We start from the raw sequence: 17,578 nt of genomic DNA, 5'->3' as shown, positions 1-17,578 counted from the left end.
TGAAATTGTAGAAAAAAAAAATAGATTCTGGAATTGTCTTTTGAGTTTCATTTTTATGGCGTTCGTTATGGTGATAGCAAATATATATTTTCTTCTTTTTATATTTTAATGGTTAAAAAAATTCAGAACTTTAAAAAAAAAATTTGTTTCCATCACCGTTTTTTGAGCCCCGTAACTTTTTCATTGTTCCGTTGATGGATCGATGTGTGGGCTCATTGTTGGCTGACGTTTTTATTGATACCTTTTGGGCTACATACAATGTTTTGATTTGCTTTTTATTGTTTTTGTTTGTGAAGGAAGTATGGAGACTGTGACTGGGCTTCATAGTTGTACAAAGATAGCGGCTATGGAGGCTTCTGGTAAAGACCCAGCTAGTCACACTGGAGCACCAAGTGGCGTCAAGTGAACCCAACACTTAAAGGGATATTTCCATCTCCAAGATCCTATCCCAATATGTAGTAGGTGTAGTAATAATAATATTAGCTAATACCTCCTATTAGAAATGTAGTATAGTTTTTCTGATTCGCTTTGTCTCTTTCCTCATGTGCAGGCATTGCAGGACCTTTGGTATTCATAGTTACGACCACTGATATCGTGACAGTTAGCTAGTTGCTAGTGGTCGTAACCATGGATAGCTAAGGTCCTGCAATGCCTGCACATGAGGAAAGAGACATAACGAATCAGAAGAACTATACTACATTTCTAGTTAGAGGTATTTGCTAATATTATTATACCTACTACATATTGAGATATGATCTTGGAAATGAGAATACCCCTTTAAATGTCGCTCTCGGGCTTTTAGGTAGCACCGCTGATCTCCATGTATATGTCAAGGTTCGGACATGACAATTTGATGGTTATATGATTATTTACAGTGGAAACTTGTTGTGTTTTATAATGGACTCCTATATATTTGCATACATAACAATACAGCTACTATAGGGTTTGTATTCCTATCATGCACAGGTAAAGTTTATCCCTTACACGCACGACCTGACCCAGTCCCGGGATTATTGCCACATCTGGTTTCAAGTTTGTCTATTTTGCAAATATTAAGCTAATTCCAATAAGTTGATTAGTAAGCAAATCAATCCGTTCTTCAGATCGGAGACAGCACCTGCTGTGAAAACCCGCGCCGTCTCTCCGGATATTGAGGTTCATTAGCGATTCGCTGGCTTGCCATGGAGATTTGTTTATGAATAGATGTGAATGATAATCTTGGATATATGAGAATTACTACAGTTTAACCATTAAATCGGACCCCCATTGTTCTACAGACAGAATTGATTGTAGCGGCCTGAAATGAGAAACTGATATAATGCAACATCTGGTGAAGTTTTCTAATGATATCTCCATGTCGTAGAAGGTGCACTGAGGGAAAGGTGGCGACAGACTTGGCAGAAGAAGGAACGTGAGGGGATGAGATAGTCATGGAGTAGATGTAGATGAGCTGTATGGGCTGTTTAATGTTACACGACAGTAAAACTGGTACAATTACTATGGTGCGCATTCATTATTTGTGTCTTGCACCACCCCCTTCATATGACACAGGGTGGGGTTTCTGCTGCAGTCAGTTGTCTTTTAGCGCCACACAGGACAGCAAGGAGGAGGAGCGGACACATGGCTGAACATTTTTGTCACTGTTTTTTATGTCTTTTTTTAACCATCTTAAGGGTTAACTATTATGACTAGTTGCAGTACATGTACTTTGATATTTTTCACAATTTTTTCACAACTAAACGCAAACCGGATGGAATAGCATGCCGCTGCAAGATGCTGTGGTAGCCATGCTGGTTCAGTATGCCTTCAATTTTGAATAAATCCCCAACAGTGTCACCAGCAAAGCACCCCCCACACCATCACACCTCCTCCTCCATGCTTCACGGTGGGAACCAGGCATGTAGAGTCCATCCGTTCACCTTTTCTGCGTCGCACAAAGACATGGTGGTTGGAACCAAAGATCTCAAATTTGGACTCATCAGACCAAAGCACAGATTTCCACTGGTCTAATGTCCATTCCTTGTGTTCTTTAGCCCAAACAAGTCTCTTCTGCTTGTTGCCTGTCCTTAGCAGTGGTTTCCTAGCAGCTATTTTACCATGAAGGCCAGCTGCACAAAGTCTCCTCTTAACAGTTGTTGAAGACATGTGTCTGCTGCTAGAACTCTGTGTGGCATTGACCTGGTCTCTAATCTGAGCTGCTGTTAACCTGCGATTTCTGAGGCTGGTGACTCGGATAAACTTATCCTCAGAAGCAGAGGTGACTCTTGGTTTTCCTTTCCTGGGGTGGTCCTCATGTGAGCCAGTTTCTTTGTAGCGCTTGATGATTTTTGCAACTGCACTTGGGGACACTTTCAAAGTTTGCCCAATTTTTCACACTGACTGACCTTCATTTCTTAAAGTAATGATGGCCATTCGTTTTTCTTTACTTAGCTGCTTTTTTCTTGCCATAATACAAATTCTAACAGTCTATTCAGTAGGACTATCAGCTGTGTATCCACCAGACTTCTGCACAACACAACTGATGGTCCCAAACCCATTTATAAGGCAAGAAATCCCACTCATTAAATCTGACAGGGCACACCTGTGAAGTGAAAACCATTTCCGGTGACTACCTCTTGAAGCTCATCAAGAGAATGCCAAGAGTGTGCAAAGCAATCATCAAAGCAAATGGTGGCTACTTTGAAGAACCTAGAATATAAGACATATTTTCAGTTGTTTCACACTTTTTTGTTAAGTATATAATTCCACATGTGTTAATTCATAGTTTTGATGCCTTCAGTGTGAATGTACAATTTACAAAGTCATGAAAATACAGAAAAATCTTTAAATGAGAAGGTGTGTTCAAACTTTTGGTCTGTACTGTACATATAATAAAAATAAAATACACCTTCTATAATAAAGATAGGACAATGTCTAACTAGTATCTTCATTGACAACTAGTGTTGAGCGATACCTTCCGATATCGGGAAATATCGGATCGGATTGGATCGGACCGATACCGAAAAAGTATCGGATATCGCCGATTCCGATACCGGAAACCAATGCAAGTCAATGGGACATAAATATCGGAATTAAAATAAACCCTTTCTTTCCTTGTAGGTTATTTCTACATGAAGGAAAACAACTAAGAATAATGTAGAATGTATTGGGGGAGGTGGGGGAGACAATAAAGGCATAGAGGTTTAGCCCAGTCAAATGGAATAGCAGGAATTAATATTTTTTTATTATGTTCTGAGTTACGGAAATATTAACTATGTTAAGTATTTTTATATTTTGTCAGATATTTATGTTTCACTACTTCCATGCTCTTCACCTTCTTTTTTACTTCTCCCACACTTTCTCCTTCATCATCCTCAGCATCTTTTTCATCCACTTCTTCTTCACCTTCTTCTTCTTCACCTTCTTCGTATTATTCTTTTTTTTACATTCTTCATATTCTACTTCTTCATCTTCTTCATATTCTTCTTCTTCATCATATTCTTATTTGTGACAGGCATTCCTGTAGTTGTTATCTATAAAAGGTTGGACATTACACCTTTCGTTCTGCCCGTCACAAAAGATTTACAACAGGATTTGTCCGCGTTCAGTTTGGCCTGCAGCAGCAGGTCTTTTCCAGGGGCACCACGAGGAGGAACGGACTCACCCCCATACACTGCTTAGTCATCTTCTGCTTATAATTTAGATATTATCTTTTGCTCTGATTTTTAGTCTTATGCTTAATGTTCTTCCGCTTTTTGTTCTGCAGCTTCTTGTATTTCTGCTTCTTGGTTTTCTGTCTCTTGTTTTTCTGTATCTTGGTGCTTGTCTTCTCTTCTTTGTCTTCTTGGTCAACTTCTTCAGGGTCATCTTCTTGGTCTTCTTCGGGGTGGTCTTCAGGGTCGTCGTCTTCGGGGGTCCTCGTCTTCGGGGTCCTCGTCTTCTTCGGGTTGGTCTTCTGGGTCCTCGTCTTCGGGGTCCTCGTCTTCTTCGGGGTGGTCTTCAGGGTCCTCGTCTTCTTCGGGGTGGTCTTCAGGGTCCTCGTCTTCTTCGGGGTGGTCTTCAGGGTCCTCGTCTTCAGGGTCATTGTCTTCGGGGTCCTCGTCTTCTTAGGGTTGGTCTTCAGGGTCCTCGTCTTCAGGGTCCTCGTCAGGGAGATCCAGAGTGATTACCAAGAACCATTTCAAAAAGCTTGAACTTGGAAATGTAGCAGAAGGTACAAGAAAGCTGAGGAACTACCGAGGACCAGCTGACGGTACTGGAACCCGGATGGATAGCAGAAGGTACAAGAGCCAATGGAACTACCGAGGACCAGCTGATGTTACTGGAACTCGGTTACTAAGCAGGAGGTACCTGTGCCAGAAAGCACTACCAAGGACCAGCAGACGTTGGTGGAACTTGGATACCGAGAAGGAGGCACCTAATCCAAAGGCACTGCCGAGAACCAGCTGACGGTACTGGAACCCGGATGGGTAGCAGAAGGTACAAGAGCCAATGGAACTACCGAGGACCAGCTGATGTTACTGGAACCCGGATGGGTAGCAGAAGGTACAAGAGCCAATGGAACTACCGAGGACCAGCTGATGTTACTGGAACTCGGTTACTAAGCAGGAGGTACCTGTGCCAGAAAGCACTACCAAGGACCAGCAGACGTTGGTGGAACTTGGATACCGAGAAGGAGGCACCTAATCCAAAGGCACTGCCGAGAACCAGCTGACGGTACTGGAACCCGGATGGGTAGCAGAAGGTACCCATGTAAAAAAAAAGTTCAAGGCCGCGAGCCGGCCGCAGTTACCAAAACCCACAGTCCTACAGAGGGTGCTTGTCCTATTGGCACTATGGAACCAGCCTTCATTGCCAGATCCCGCAGCCCACATAGGAGTCACCTAAACTGCAGGCACCATAGAGTCGGCTAACCCGACCGCAACACGACAGGACAACGCATTGGAGGCAAAGTGACGTTGACACTACCCGGAAACAGCTGGCGTGCTGGAACCAGGCTGGGCAGGAGGGAGTACCCGTGCCAAAGACACTGCCGAGAACCAGCTGACGGTACTGGAACCCGGATGGGTAGCAGAAGATACAAGAGCAAATGGAACTACCGAGGACCAGCTGATGTTACTGGAACCCGGATGGGTAGCAGAAGGTACAAGAGCCAATGGAACTACCGAGGACCAGCTGATGTTACTGGAACTCGGTTACTAAGCAGGAGGTACCTGTGCCAGAAAGCACTACCAAGGACCAGCAGACGTTGGTGGAACTTGGATACCGAGAAGGAGGCACCTAATCCAAAGGCACTGCCGAGAACCAGCTGACGGTACTGGAACCCGGATGGGTAGCAGAAGGTACCCATGTAAAAAAAAAGTTCAAGGCCGCGAGCCGGCCGCAGTTACCAAAACCCACAGTCCTACAGAGGGTGCTTGTCCTATTGGCACTATGGAACCAGCCTTCATTGCCAGATCCCGCAGCCCACATAGGAGTCACCTAAACTGCAGGCACCATAGAGTCGGCTAACCCGACCGCAACACGACAGGACAACGCATTGGAGGCAAAGTGACGTTGACACTACCCGGAAACAGCTGGCGTGCTGGAACCAGGCTGGGCAGGAGGGAGTACCCGTGCCAAAGACACTGCCGAGAACCAGCTGACGGTACTGGAACCCGGATGGGTAGCAGAAGATACAAGAGCAAATGGAACTACCGAGGACCAGCTGACGGTACTGGAACCCGGATGGGTAGCAGAAGGTACAAGAGCCAATGGAACTACCGAGGACCAGCTGATGTTACTGGAACTCGGTTACTAAGCAGGAGGTACCTGTGCCAGAAAGCACTACCAAGGACCAGCAGACGTTGGTGGAACTTGGATACCGAGAAGGAGGCACCTAATCCAAAGGCACTGCCGAGAACCAGCTGACGGTACTGGAACCCGGATGGGTAGCAGAAGATACAAGAGCAAATGGAACTACCGAGGACCAGCTGACGGTACTGGAACCCGGATGGGTAGCAGAAGATACAAGAGCAAATGGAACTACCGAGGACCAGCTGACGGTACTGGAACCCGGATGGGTAGCAGAAGGTACAAGAGCCAATGGAACTACCGAGGACCAGCTGATGTTACTGGAACTCGGTTACTAAGCAGGAGGTACCTGTGCCAGAAAGCACTACCAAGGACCAGCAGACGTTGGTGGAACTTGGATACCGAGAAGGAGGCACCTAATCCAAAGGCACTGCCGAGAACCAGCTGACGGTACTGGAACCCGGATGGGTAGCAGAAGGTACCCATGTAAAAAAAAAGTTCAAGGCCGCGAGCCGGCCGCAGTTACCAAAACCCACAGTCCTACAGAGGGTGCTTGTCCTATTGGCACTATGGAACCAGCCTTCATTGCCAGATCACGCAGCCCACATAGGAGTCACCTAAACTGCAGGCACCATAGAGTCGGCTAACCCGACCGCAACACGACAGGACAACGCATTGGAGGCAAAGTGACGTTGACACTACCCGGAAACAGCTGGCGTGCTGGAACCAGGCTGGGCAGGAGGGAGTACCCGTGCCAAAGACACTGCCGAGAACCAGCTGACGGTACTGGAACCCGGATGGGTAGCAGAAGGTACAAGAGCCAATGGAACTGCCGAGAACCAGCTGGCGGTGCTGGAGCCCAGGGTAAATACTAAAAACAGAAGAGCCAGAGGTGTATTTGGAGGAGGTTTTAAATCCGTACTACAGTGGATGTGGACAAAGCAGGAGAATTTGCCGGACACACAGCTGGGGATCAGCTGACGTTACTGAATCCCAATAACACTGGAGCAAGCGTTGACTGTGCAGACGGCACTTCTGAGCAGCAACTAGCGGTATTGGAGCCCAGGGTAAATACTAAAAACGGAGGAGCCAGAGGTGTAATTGGAGCAAGTTTTAAATAAGTAGCACAGTGAATATGGACAGAGCAGGAGAAATTGCCGTGAACACAGCAGGGGAACAGCTGACGTTACCGAACCCCAATAACACCGCAGCAAGTGTTGACTGTGCAGACGGCACTTCCGAGCGCCAACTGGCGGTGCTGGAGCCCAGGGATAAGAATGAAAACAGAGGAGCCAGAGGTGTAATTCGAGCAACTTTAAAATGTGTAGTACAGTGGATGTGGACAAAGCAGGAGAAATTGCCGTCCGCACAGCAGGAGAACAGCTGACGTTACTGAACCCCAATAACACGGCAGCAAGTGTTGACTGTGCAGACAGCACTTCCGAGCGCCAACTGGCGGTGTTGGAGCCCAGGGTAAATACTAAAAACGGAGGAGCCAGAGGTGTAATTGGAGCAAGTTTTAAATAAGTAGCACAGTGAATATGGACAGAGCAGGAGAAATTGCCGTGAACACAGCAGGGGAACAGCTGACGTTACCGAACCCCAATAACACCGCAGCAAGTGTTGACTGTGCAGACGGCACTTCCGAGCGCCAACTGGCGGTGCTGGAGCCCAGGGATAAGAATGAAAACAGAGGAGCCAGAGGTGTAATTGGAGCAACTTTAAAATCTGTAGTAGTGAGAATGTGGACAGAGCAGGAGAAATTGCCGTCCGCACAGCAGGGGAACAGCTGACGTTACTGAACCCCAATAACATGGTAGCAAGTGTTGACTGTGCAGACAGCACTTCCGAGCGCCAACTGGCGGTGCTGGAGCCCAGGGATAAGAATGAAAACAGAGGAGCCAGAGGAGTAATTGGAGCAACTTTAAAATGTGTAGTACAGTGGATGTGGACAAATCAGGAGAAATTGCCGTCCGCACAGCAGGAGAACAGCTGACGTTACTGAACCCCAATAACACGGCAGCAAGTGTTGACTGTGCAGACGGCACTTCCGAGCGCCAACTGGCGGTGCTGGAGCCCAGGGATAAGAATGAAAACAGAGGAGCCAGAGGTGTAATTGGAGCAACTTTAAAATCTGTAGTAGTGAGAATGTGGACAGAGCAGGAGAAATTGCCGTCCGCACAGCAGGGGAACAGCTGACGTTACTGAACCCCAATAACATGGTAGCAAGTGTTGACTGTGCAGACAGCACTTCCGAGCGCCAACTGGCGGTGCTGGAGCCCAGGGATAAGAATGAAAACAGAGGAGCCAGAGGTGTAATTGGAGCAACTTTAAAATCTGTAGTAGTGAGAATGTGGACAGAGCAGGAGAAATTGCCGTCCGCACAGCAGGGGAACAGCTGACGTTACTGAACCCCAATAACATGGTAGCAAGTGTTGACTGTGCAGACAGCACTTCCGAGCGCCAACTGGCGGTGCTGGAGCCCAGGGATAAGAATGAAAACAGAGGAGCCAGAGGAGTAATTGGAGCAACTTTAAAATGTGTAGTACAGTGGATGTGGACAAATCAGGAGAAATTGCCGTCCGCACAGCAGGAGAACAGCTGACGTTACTGAACCCCAATAACACGGCAGCAAGTGTTGACTGTGCAGACGGCACTTCCGAGCGCCAACTGGCGGTGCTGGAGCCCAGGGATAAGAATGAAAACAGAGGAGCCAGAGGTGTAATTGGAGCAACTTTAAAATCTGTAGTAGTGAGAATGTGGACAGAGCAGGAGAAATTGCCGTCCGCACAGCAGGGGAACAGCTGACGTTACTGAACCCCAATAACATGGTAGCAAGTGTTGACTGTGCAGACAGCACTTCCGAGCGCCAACTGGCGGTGCTGGAGCCCAGGGATAAGAATGAAAACAGAGGAGCCAGAGGTGTAATTGGAGCAACTTTAAAATCTGTAGTAGTGAGAATGTGGACAGAGCAGGAGAAATTGCCGTCCGCACAGCAGGGGAACAGCTGACGTTACTGAACCCCAATAACACGGCAGCAAGTGTTGACTGTGCAGACAGCACTTCCGAGCGCCAACTGGCGGTGCTGGAGCCCAGGGTAAATACTAAAAACGGAGGAGCCAGAGGTGTAATTGGAGCAAGTTTTAAATAAGTAGCACAGTGAATATGGACAGAGCAGGAGAAATTGCCGTGAACACAGCAGGGGAACAGCTGACGTTACTGAACCCCAATAACATGGTAGCAAGTGTTGACTGTGCAGACGGCACTTCCGAGCGCCAACTGGCGGTGCTGGAGCCCAGGGATAAGAATGAAAACAGAGGAGCCAGAGGTGTAATTCGAGCAACTTTAAAATGTGTAGTACAGTGGATGTGGACAAAGCAGGAGAAATTGCCGTCCGCACAGCAGGAGAACAGCTGACGTTACTGAACCCCAATAACACGGCAGCAAGTGTTGACTGTGCAGACAGCACTTCCGAGCGCCAACTGGCGGTGTTGGAGCCCAGGGTAAATACTAAAAACGGAGGAGCCAGAGGTGTAATTGGAGCAAGTTTTAAATAAGTAGCACAGTGAATATGGACAGAGCAGGAGAAATTGCCGTGAACACAGCAGGGGAACAGCTGACGTTACCGAACCCCAATAACACCGCAGCAAGTGTTGACTGTGCAGACGGCACTTCCGAGCGCCAACTGGCGGTGCTGGAGCCCAGGGATAAGAATGAAAACAGAGGAGCCAGAGGTGTAATTGGAGCAACTTTAAAATCTGTAGTAGTGAGAATGTGGACAGAGCAGGAGAAATTGCCGTCCGCACAGCAGGGGAACAGCTGACGTTACTGAACCCCAATAACATGGTAGCAAGTGTTGACTGTGCAGACAGCACTTCCGAGCGCCAACTGGCGGTGCTGGAGCCCAGGGATAAGAATGAAAACAGAGGAGCCAGAGGAGTAATTGGAGCAACTTTAAAATGTGTAGTACAGTGGATGTGGACAAATCAGGAGAAATTGCCGTCCGCACAGCAGGAGAACAGCTGACGTTACTGAACCCCAATAACACGGCAGCAAGTGTTGACTGTGCAGACGGCACTTCCGAGCGCCAACTGGCGGTGTTGGAGCTCAGGGATTACAGTTCAGGTGGTAGAAACATGAACAGAACAGGAGACCTGGATACTGTTGCCAACCAATTATTTATTCTGGAAGAGGACTGGCAAATTCATGAGAGATCCAGGCCTTGTTCATTTTGAGAAAAGTAAGCCGGTCAACGTTATCGGAGGATAGTCGCATGCGACGGTCTGTTAGTACACCACCTGCGGCACTAAAGACGCGTTCCGATAATACACTAGCAGCAGGGCAAGCTAGCACCTCCAGTGCATACTGACTAAGCTCTGGCCATGTATCCAGCTTACAGACCCAAAACTTGAAGGGAGAAGAGCCGTCTGGGAGTACACTAAGAGGGCAAGACATGTAGTCTGTCACCATCTGACGGAAACGTTGCCTCCTGCTGACTGGAGCTGTCTGTGATGGTGTAGACATTTGTGGCGGCGGGGACACAAAACTTTGCCACATTTCGGCCATACTGGTCTTGCCTTGTGCTGAGGCGCTGCTTCTGCTCCCTCTTTGTGCAGAGCTTCCTCCACTGCCTCGACGCACTGAGCTGCTTTGTAAAGCACTAGCAGCACTGCTCTCGGTTGGAATGGAGAACATGATGGAATGCACCAGTGCGTCTTGGTACTCCCGCATTTTACGCTCCCGGTTCAATGGTGTTATGAGGCTTTGTAAGTTGTCCCGGTAGCGAGGATCTAGGAGGGTGGACACCCAATAATCAGCCGTGTTGAGAATGTGGGCGATGCGGCGGTCGTTTCTGAGGCACTGCAGCATGAAATCAACCATGTGCTGCAGACTGCCAACTGGCCAAGAAACGCTGTCCCCTGCTTGAGGCGTGATCTCTGCCTGCTCTGCATCACCCCACCCTCGCTCTAGATACTGACTACTAGAGCATTGTGTACCTCCCTCCTCTGGACAGATGTCTTCCTCATCCATTGACTCCTCCTCATCCTCCTCACAAAGTGTCCCCTGCCTAGGCCTTTGTGAGGAACCACGTTGCGCAGACTGTAGAGAAGCAGATGGCATTTGTGACTCCTCATCCTCCACCTCTTCCAAAACCTCGTCCCTTAGTGCTTGCAGTGTTTTTTCAAGCAGGCAGATAAGGGGGATAGTCATGCTGACTAGTGCATCATCTGCACTCGCCATCCGCGTGGAATAATCGAAGGCACGCAAAACGTGGCAAATGTCCTTCATAGAGGCCCACTCAGTGGTGGTGAAGTGTGAACGGCGCGCACTGCGACTTGTTTGCGCCTGCTGCAGCTGGTACTCCATTACTGCTGCCTGCTGCTCACACAACCTCTCCAACATATGTAACGTTGAATTCCACCTGGTGGGTAGGTCACATATGATGCGATGTTCCGGAAGACATAATCGGCGCTGCAGAGCTGCAATGCGTGATCTTGCATTGCTGGAACGCCGCAAGTGAGCGCACTCTATGCGGACCTTGTGAAGCAGTGCATCAAGATCCGGATAGTCCCTCAAAAAACTCTGCACGACCAAGTTGAGCACATGTGCCAGACATGGGATGTGAGTGAGGTTGCCTAGGCCCAGAGCTGCCACCAGATTTCGGCCATTGTCACACACTACCATGCCTGGCTGGAGATTCGCTGGCACAAACCACACGTCACTCTGCTGCTTGATGGCATTCCAGAGCTCCTGCGCTGTGTGGCTTCGATTCCCCAAAGAAATTAATTTTAATACGGCCTGTTGACGTTTGGCCACGGCTGTGCTCATATCGGTCATCATAACAGGTAACCGTTCACGGGTCGATGTGGAGGTAGACCGTGACGGCTCCTGCAGCGCTGATTCAGAGGAACTGGAGTATGAGGAGGAGTCAATGTGTACAGACTGGATTCCTGCAATCCTTGGAGTTGGCAGAACACGTACAGCGCCACTCTCAAGATCTGTACCCGGCTCCACAACATTTACCCAATGGGCAGTGAGGGAAAGGTATCGTCCCTGTCCATGCTTACTGGTCCACGCATCAGTGGTCAGGTGGACCTTGCTACTGACGGCGTTTTGTAGCGCATGTTTAATTTTTCCCTCCACATGATGTTGCAGGGCAGGGACGGCTTGCCTGCTGAAATAAAAGCGGCTGGGCACGTTGTATTGTGGGACTGCCAATGCCATAAAGTTACGGAATGTGTCAGTCTCCACCAGCCTGAATGATAGCATTTCAAGGGCCAGTAGTTTAGCAATGCCAGCATTCAGAGCCTGTGCTCGGGGGTGGTTTGCCGAGTATGGGCGCCTTTTCTCCCATGCCTGTGCTAACGATGGCTGTAGACTGGCCTGGGAGTGTGAGGATGACTGGGAAAGTGGTGCTGTGGGTGGAATTACACTGTGTCTCTGTACAACAGTGACAGAGATTCTTCCATGGCGATCCTGTGAGGAAGCCGAACCAGCTGTGTGTGAGCTGGAGGAAGAGGCTACAACACGAGCTGAAGAGGTGGTAGGTGGCGCTGTAGGTTGGCCTAGGTCTTCAGTGTGTTTGTGTAACTCCACCACGTGCTTGGTCCGCACATGTTTCCACATATTTGTGGTATTGAGGTTGCTGACACTTTTCCCTCTTTTCACCTTCTGATTACACAGCTTGCATTTGACAAAGCAAATGTCATCTGCAACTGTGTCAAAAAAGGACCAGGCACTGCAAGTCTTGGGAGCGCCCGCTTTGGATTTTGGAAGAGCCATGCTCCTAATGGGTGCCGAAGTGGAGGCTACAGGCAACCAAGTCTGCCCCCTCCCTCTCCCTCCTTTTTGGGCCGTTCGGGGAATCTCTTCCTCAGAGCTGCTCCCACCACCTTCCTGTCCCTCACGCCATGATGGGTCAAGGACCTCATCATCTACACCACCCTCTTCAAACAACTGCTTCTCCTGGGTAGTCTCGACAGCACAGTACGCACCAGAAAGTGGCACCTGAGTCTCATCATCAGATGCGTACTGAGGTGTGCTGCTGACCATAGGCACTGGCCCACCCGCCTCTTCAGATTCAGAGAGACAAAACGGTTGCGCATCACTGCATACTACCTCTTCTTCAAATTCTCGAATTCTGCTTGGCTGGCCCCCTCTTTCCAAGCCAAGAGATTCAGAGAACAGAAGTAGAGATGGCTCCTGTCCAGGGCTCTCTGACTGCCTGGGCAATTTGGCAGGTGGTGAAGAGACAGATGGGTGCTCTTCAGTGCTCAGGACCTGAGAGGATCTGGAACTAATTGAAGTCGATGCGTTAGCTGCCATCCATCCGACAACGGCTTCAATTTGGTCCTCGCGCAGCAGTGGGGTACGGCTAGCTCCTACAAAGCTGCGCATAAAGGACTGTTCCCTGGTAAAACTGGGGGATGCTGAGTCACTGGTGCCCGCAGCAGGCACAGAATCCCCACGTCCTCTCCCTGCAGGCACAGAATCCTCACGTCCTCTCCCTGCAGAAACTCCACGCCCACGCCCACGACCACGACCACATGCCTTACTCCCTGCCTTCTTCATCTTGGTAGACTGATAAAGATAGGCAGAAAAGTACTAAGGGCTTAGTGTGCTTATTCCTGAACAGCTGCTAACAGGTATAAGAAACACTAATTTTATAAAGTGTGGACTAGACTTTAATATGAGCTAATGTGGCCTACACAACTGTAAAGTGGAGTGTTTGGTGAACTTTATTTAGGTTTTTTTTGTCACAAAAAGACACTGGATGTGCCTAAAGATGTAATAACGATAGTATCACAAACTTTTTGTAGCTATTACAATGTAGGAAGGTAACCTACAATGCAATAGATGAGGCTGCAAAAAATAGGCTAATACTAATCTGGCTGGGGCTGCAGGGCCCAATGCTGCAGAAAGGCTCCTCTATCTACTCCTATATAGTGTGTTTGGAATCAATTTAGCTGAATATGGATGGAACCACCACACTAATAGGAGATATCAGGAAAAATTATGAATTGGCAATAAAGGACAATGTATGAGGCAGTGACACACACTGAGTGCACTACAACCAGACGGGGTTGAAGCACACACTACAGGGTGAGCTTCACTCACACACCAGACCTTGCAGACAGCGGTGAACAGTACAGATGCAGAGCACTGTGCACTAGTGCTGCAAGACGGAAAAAAATTCTCTATCTACTCCTATATAGTGTGTTTGGAACCAATTTAGCTGAATACAGATGGAACCACCACACTAATAGGAGATATCAGGAAAAATTATGAATTGGCAATAAAGGACAATGTATGAGGCAGTGACACACACTGAGTGCACTACAACCAGACGGGGTTGAAGCACACACTACAGGGTGAGCTGCACTCACACACCAGACCTTGCAGACAGCGGTGAACAGTACAGATGCAGAGCACTGTGCACTAGTGCTGCAAGACGGAAAAAAATTTCTCTATCTACTCCTATATAGTGTGTTTGGAACCAATTTAGCTGAATACAGATGGAACCACCACACTAATAGGAGATATCAGGAAAAATTATGAATTGGCAAAAAAGGACAATGTATGAGGCAGTGACACACACTGAGTGCACTACAACCAGACTTGGCTGAAGCACACACTACAGGGTGAGCTGCACTCACACACACAGACCTTGCAGATAGCGGTGAACAGCACAGGGAACTGTGCACTAGCACTGCAAGGCACAGTGATTTAGAAAGTAGCTTGGGTAAAGCAGTATAGAGCAAATAGGTAGCTAAAACTGTCCCTCAGAACAACAGCGTCCTATCCCTAACTGAATTCACAGCAGAGTGAGCTCAAAATGGCGGCGGTGGCTTTTATAGTGCATCATGACATCATTTCAGCAGCCAATCACAGCCATGCCATTAGTTAAGATGCCTACATGCCTAACAGGATGTGCCCACACTTCTTAGGATCCTCATTGGCTGAATAAAATGAAAATGTCTCATTGCATTATGGGAACTTCCGATTCCGGTATACGATATTGCAATAGTATCGGAATTAAGTATCGGAATTCCGATACCGCGAATATCGGCCGATACCCGATATTTCAGTATCGGAATGCTCAACACTATTGACAACTCAATAAATGTAAGTAATTCACTTTCCTTTAGTTTGTTACATGTTGATTGTAGAACAACATCTTTCAGTCATTCATTTGTCTTGCAGGTAAAGTGCATTTATCAATTCTGCTTTCTTATTTTTGCTGTAATTTGATGGACAGATGCAGCAGAAATAGTGTTGTACATGTGCTTCCTGTAATTTTCTATATAGCATTGAAAGACATTGATTTATCCTTGAACCGAAGTCCTACAACTGTAAAAATCAGTTCAAAAAAACGATTATTCTACACTTTATCGAAACATTACATTTTTCGATCTAAATGTTGATCTCAGGGGTTAAGTAAAATGCAGTATATCCAATGAATCTAATGCAACGTTCCACCTATACCTTTAACCTTGTACAATTTATCTATCTATCTATCTTACTATCTCTCTATCCCATATCTATCTATCTTACTATCTATCTATCCCATATCTATCTATCTATCTCTCTATCTATCTATCTATCTATCTATTATCTATCTATCTATCTCGCTATCTATCATCTATCTATCTATCTCTCTATCTATCTATCTATCTAGCTATCTATCTTACTATCGGTCTATCTATCTATCTACAGTATCTCTTTCCTAGTTTGCATGTCTATCTATCTCATTTATCTTTCTTTTTCATCATTTTTCTTTCTTTCTGTTTCTTTCTTTTCTTTCTTTCTTTCTCTTTCCTTTTGTTTTCTTTATTTCTTTCATTAGTTCTACAGTATCTGTCCATCTATTTCATATATATCTATCTATCTGTCTATCTATCTATCCAACATCAAATATGCCAGTCTTGGTGTTCTCTAGCAAATGCCAATCGCCCTACATGGTGTTTAGCTGTAAGCACAGAACCACTTGTGGGCGTCGGGCCCTCATACCACCATCATGGAGTCTGTTTCTGACAGTTTGAGCAGACACATGGATGTTAGTGGCCTGCTGGAGGTCATTTTGCAGGGCTCTGGCACTGCTCTTCCTGGTAGCGGTCCTGCTGCTGGGTTGTTGCCCTCCTATGGCCCCCTCCATATCCCCTGGCGTACTGGCCTGTCTCCTGGTATCTGCTCCATGCTCTGGACACTGTACGGACAGACACAGCTACCCTTCTTGCCACAGCTCGCACTGATGTGCCATCCTGGATGAGCTGCACTACCTGAGCAACTTCTGTGGGTTGTAGACACCGCCTCATGCTACTGTACCTCTAGGGGTGAGAGCAATGACTAAATGCAAAAGTGACCAAAACAGTCAAAAAGGATGAGAACAGAGAAATGGTCTGTGGTCACCACCTGCAGAACCACTCCTTTATAGGGTGTATCTTGCTAATTGTCTATCATTTCTACCAGTTGTCTGTTCCGTTTGCACAACAGCAGGAGAAATTGATTCACAATTAGTGTTTCTCCATAACTGGACAGGTAGATTTCACAGAAGTGTTATTGTCTTGGAGTTACATTGTGTTGTTTAAGTGTTCCCTTTATTTTTTTGAGCAGTGTATATCATATTTATCTATCTCTTTCCTAGTTTGTATTGATCTACTGTCTGTCTCATTTATCTTTCTTTTGTTATCCTTTTTCTTTTTTTTTTTTCTTTCTTTCTATATTTTTTCCTTATTTCTTTCTTTCATCAGTTCCACAATATCTATCTAGTAAGTGTTCTAGAAAAAAGCCTTAAAGTTAACTTATTGCAGTTCTGCTGAAATCGGTGGCAAGTATCACGTAATCATAAAGCACAAAAATAAATCACTATATAATACCTCCGTTTTAAACCCTTGATTCTTTAACCATTTAAAATATTATCTTTGTCACCATTTCAAACCATTTTTATATGTCTCTTTATACCACAGAAACAATCGCACAAGGTTAGAAGAAGCTATTGCTATGAAGCAGTTATGTCTAGTTATGTCTTGTGGCATGTGCTTTATAGAGACTGACAGCCCGGAAACATACATCTTATTGGTTTCAACGTGGCTTTGATATGTGCATCCACTTTCCTGCAATGTGAATGCAGGCTCCTTCCAGTCCTGTGCACAGAGGGCTGTCAGCTCTGGAGGTGCAGAAAGCAGACTGCAGTCCATGCTAATGGTGCTGAAATCACAGAGCTCTAACCACTGATGGTGCTGAGAAGGCTTCCATGCTAATGGTGCTGAAAACAAAGAGCTATGCATGAAAATGGGGCAGAAAGCACAAGAACCCTGTCCATGCTGAGGATGCTGAGAACACGGGTTTCTTTCCACTCTGAGGATTTTGAAGAGAAAGTGCTGAAAGCATAGACTGATATTTGTGCTAAACACAGACAGTGTTGATCACGGATTTAAGGGTGAAAGTACAGAAACCCTGCCAACCTTAGAGGAGTGGAAAACACACAGAGATGTCCACTCTGAAGGTACAGAAAGTAAAGGGCTCTGACCACACTGATGGTGCTGAAAAGGCATCCATACTAATGGTTCTGAAAACAATGCGATCCATGGAAATAAGACTAAAAGAACAGAAACCCTTTCCACTCTGAAGGTGATGAAAACTGACCCATGCAAATAGTGGAGAAAACATACATTCCTTGCATAAGGGCCAAAAGTACAGATACCTTTCCAATTTATTATGGCGTGCAGAGCTATATCCCCTAGGTGGGTAATGAAAGTAAAGAATGCTGTCCACTCTGGTGCTGCTGAATGTAATGGACACTGTC

This window comes from Phyllobates terribilis, unplaced genomic scaffold (assembly GCF_046119375.1).
Source record: "Phyllobates terribilis strain yellow unplaced genomic scaffold, ASM4611937v1 Scaffold_4__5_contigs__length_816908805, whole genome shotgun sequence".
NCBI lineage: Eukaryota > Metazoa > Chordata > Amphibia > Anura > Dendrobatidae > Phyllobates > Phyllobates terribilis.
Note: the sequence above shows the minus strand (reverse complement) of the source record.